Below are 4,696 nucleotides of genomic sequence, written 5' to 3'. Positions count from 1 at the left end.
TTTATTCTCTTTCGCTTTTCCTCTTTATTAGGTCTACTTTTCCATATTTTTACTTGTTCTTTTCATCTTTTTATCTTTTCTTTTTTCCCTTCCCCACCCTCTCTCTCCCTCACTCTTATTAAAAAAAAAAAAAGAAAAAAAATAAAATACAGTGAAATGCAAACAAGATCTGATAATAAGGTAAATTACAACAATCCATTTCACACCAATCCAAAAGATATTCATCCACTAGATGTTAGCACAGGATGCAGCTGTCACAATGCAATAGCAGTAGCATTTCACACCAAGGTAGCTATTCTGTTTTTTTGTTTTGTTTTGTTTTGTTTTCGGACCATAAGTAGCATTCCTTATTGCATGACACTGTGAACTACGGTGTCAACAAACCTTTCATATTATAGAGATAAACATTAAGCAACTGTAAAGAGGAGATCGTGCAATTCGCTCTATTTTGCAAGTCCCAAAACAACCATGATTATATTAAATCGGATCTCATTGCAAACAGACCATTGCTTCTCTTCTGTGAATTCGTGTTTCTTATCTGAAACAGGCAAGGCGGAAAGCAAACAACACTAAACAAGACTATAACAATAGAACTTTTTTCCTTCCTTCCCATTTGCTGCTCCGTTTTGATTTTCATTACTATATGAAAGAATTTGACTATAACTAAAATTTAGCTTTTACAAAAGTGATTTTATTAAACTCATTTATGTAATTTTACATACATCTCTGTCTTGTGTGTGTACTTTCACCCAGAGAGTAAAATTTGATTAACTTTACTGTATACCTGCCATTGCACTAAAATATGTCTAATCTTTAAAAATGAAAAGTAAGTCACCAACATTTTTAAATCACTCTTTTCTTGGCTCCTTCAAAAAGCTGTTCCTGAAATATCCCGCTAAAAGAAAGAAATCTTTATTAGAAAAAAAGTGGAAGGGTTTGTATGTTTTATTATGGGAATCTCTCTCTCTCTCTCTCATTTTCATTATACCTACATATCTCTACGAAGTATGAAGATGAGAAATCCTGGAAAAAAAAAATATATATATATATATTTGCTTGTTTTTCACATATCTTGTTGGCATACTCACTGAAGTTATCGTTGTTATCAATACTCTTCACAAACTCCCTAATCACCAATGCCATTAGAATACGTATTTCAAAAATACCAATAATCCATATAGTTTATTTACAGGCGTTACCACTTTCGTTTGCGAGTCTACCTTTGTTGGTCGAAATTTGGGATCCGAGGAGTCAGCAGTCATATGTCCCTCGATCGCAAATAGGACCATCTTTCATTTCATATTTCTTTAAAATATATAGCTGCACTCTTTCATGTTAATAAATCCATCTAATACACTATTCATCTCACTGAGTCATTCCTTTCTCTCCTTGTAAGAATATGATCATCAAAATAATCACGATTATAATACAGTAGATAACGTTCTACTTTACTAATTGTAAGGATAATGGAAGTAACATAGATTCAGAGATATATAAGCTGAAATATGGATGATACCTTACATGAAACAGCAACCGACGCATGAAAACTTGCATTTTCTTTGCTCAAAGGTAGATTCAGGAGACTAAAATATGTAGATGCTGACCTTCCACGAATAAAAAAAACAACAGTAGCTTGCTGTGTACTGCACACCATAACTTTAGATTTTTCAGAGGAAGAGCAACTGATCCAGCAACAAGAAAATATAGTTCCATTCAACTAAGAAAATGATGCAATGGGTGAACAGAAGAGCTTTGGCAGCTGCTCTAGAGTGAAATGCTCTGTGGCAAATTAATATTACAATTGATATCTGTATGTGGTAAGATTATTACAATGCAGAGTTTCTAGATATTGTGATTGCCTATTGGTTTATTTGTATGCTTGTCCATATATTGCTAATAAAAGTTTCTGCAAAGATGCACTTTGATATTAATTATTTTTAAGTTGTGAACATTCTCCTACACATATTACTTGGTGGTGTATATGTAATATATTTTATTATTTTAATAAATGTTCTCTTCTATTTTTCTTCTCATTTTCAATTGCTAAACACCCTCTTTAGGATACAAGTAAACAATTTTACTTATCAAATACATATATTCAGCACAAGAACATGTTTTTGGTCCTTGGAATATATCATTTAAGAACTAAGAAATCTTGTGTAAAATAATCATATAAAAAGAATCCAAAATGGTATAAAATTCATTACGAATCTCCTTCATCATCCGTATCACCAATCCTTCCAAGATTATCAAGGAGTTTCATTTAAAAAAAAAAAAAAGTTTCTTTTTCATCTCGAGTTAAATTTTCCTTCTTTCATTTTCATTTTCTATAATTTCCATTTCCCTTTCCCTTGCATTTCTAAAATACCTCGCGTGGTTGTTCAAATCTTCTTGCATTTTCTGGATTTGATTAAACATCCTTTCTCTTGCTGTTGGTGGTCTAACTCTCCTCCTTGTTCTCAGAGGTTGTGGTGGATGTGTTGGCGGTTGTGGTGTTTGCACTTGTGGTTCTGGACGTGTTGGTTGTGGTGAAGGCATTGGTGTCTGGAGTGGCACTTGAGTATCTATCACAGGAGGGTCTGTTATTGCCCTTGTCACTTGAGGCTCACTTGATATGTTTGTGGCAACTGTGGCTGTGGGAGGTGTCTGGGCGGTAATTGGAATCGTTTCTGCTGTCGGCTCAACTATTTCAGTTTCTATCAACTGTGGATGTATAGTTGGCCGACGACCCAGGAAAGAACATAAAAGTTCATAATGCTGAGGTTCCCTCATTCTTGAGCGGCCAGTCTCTTTCTTGTTATCTTCATATCTCACAAATGCGTGCTTTATGGATCGCCACTTAGCACCCACCCGAGATTTGGTTGTCTGGTATCTGAAATCAGGAAATGTATGTATTAACAACTGACTGAATGCATTATCCACTAAATGAGTTATATGTTTTTGATTTTTTTAAATAAGATACAAAGCTCACTAGGGTGCGTATATATATATATATATATATATATATATATATATATATATATATATATATATATATACATATATATATATATATATATGGATAGATATATAAATATATATACAAATATATATACATTTATATATAGACATATACTTATAAATATATAAATATATATATGACACAAATCCACAAACAATATTTCCAGTTGAACTGCAGCAAGACAAAAACTAAAAACAGATACATTTTTTTTAATCAGCATCACTATCTGTCTACCAAATAATATATATGAACTGACAAGGGTGGTGGAGAATGTCTGCATGCCTGAGTCGGCAATGCAGCCTACATATGTACATATAAAGTATGATATGTACATGCACCCCCCCCCCCAAAAAAAAAAAAAAAAAAAAAAAAAAAAAAAAGTGTACAAGATGGTGCAATGTCAGGAACTTAACCTATACATGTAGAAAAATGTATGAAATATACATGCCCAAGTAAGCACATATAATGTAAGCACAAACACAGAATAAGTAGAGGCTAGAACAGGAAAGTGTGAGTCTATATATAATCATACAAATTAAAGGGAAATGCACAGGTACTATAGTTCACCCACAGTATACTTATTGTTCAAATAAATTCCATTCAAAGCCAATCTTGCACATATGCAAGCATCAGCAGGTCATCTAGGCAGAGCATAATAACCAAATAACATCAGATTCATAACAAAACTTTAGAAAGATAAACTTCTGCTGTAGACACAACCTATTAAATATAAAGACCAGTACATTCATTTAAATGACATGCTGCCTGCTAAAATCAATCACTATACAACATAAAATTGATGAATATATCCTTTGTAAATTACTGTGAAGATGTCAATGAACATCTGGTAATTCTAATAAATATGATGAAGTTCTGGGACTACTCTTACTATACTTAAAAAATTAAAGATCGATAATCTTTTAGAATGGTACTAAATCCAGTAAACTATACCACTTAAAAAATTCTGTCAAATAAAACCCGAGAAGTTATATATAATACTTACATCTTCAAGTAAGGAATCTCTAATCCTTTCCCATACTTTTGTGCGTCTCTGCTTCTTCCTTGTCAGTTCAGGATACATATCATGGGTTTGGAAAAAAAGAATAAGCTTAAGCCTATGTGGTGCAGTGGTCAGCACGACGGTCTCGGATACCGTAGGCCCGGGTTCGAGTCCTGGTAGAGGCGAATATAATCTTTTATATCTTTTTTTTTCCAGTTAAACAAGGTATATATTTACACGGTACACGTTCAAAAGCAATGCACTGATGAAATTGTGAAGTGTATTAATTACCAAGAGGGCGTGGCACTCCAGTTGGCACTCTTCCTGCGACACCTGTGCGCACTTGTCACCTGCGCGTGACTTCTATGGTTCCCCCTAAGCCCGTTTTCTTTCCCCTCGTTATGTTTACATTAATGTTGCAGTTGTTGGTTTTATGGAACCCACTTTTAGTTTAGTATTTTTATTTCATTTAATTTCTAAATCCAGTTGTGACCTCCCCGAATTAAGTTATCAGTATTTCTGATTGAGACATGACGTTGCATTTCTTTTCTTGATTTTTATTTGTTTTACATCTTTTACTTCCTCTGAAGATATATATTTTTCTAGCAGTTTTATTTTGTTTTTATACATTTTAGAACATCTGAAATCTTGATTTGCCAGTTTTATAAATTAGTCGAGGGTTTATCACTCCCATG

At 33.3% G+C, this 4,696-nt stretch overlaps 1 non-coding gene across 1 annotated transcript; it reads left to right on the top strand.

Annotated features, from left to right (window-relative positions):
- The first annotated feature begins 4,114 nt into the window (after nucleotides 1-4,114).
- TRNAP-CGG (transfer RNA proline (anticodon CGG)) lies at nucleotides 4,115-4,186 on the top strand. Its single transcript has one exon. It is a non-coding gene; the product is annotated as a tRNA-Pro (tRNA).
- Nucleotides 4,187-4,696: the final 510 nt, after the last annotated feature.

Source organism: Penaeus vannamei, chromosome 1 (genome assembly GCF_042767895.1).
Source record: "Penaeus vannamei isolate JL-2024 chromosome 1, ASM4276789v1, whole genome shotgun sequence".
NCBI lineage: Eukaryota > Metazoa > Arthropoda > Malacostraca > Decapoda > Penaeidae > Penaeus > Penaeus vannamei.
The sequence above is the reverse complement of the archived record's forward strand: the minus strand, read 5'-3'. Positions and strand labels throughout refer to the sequence as shown.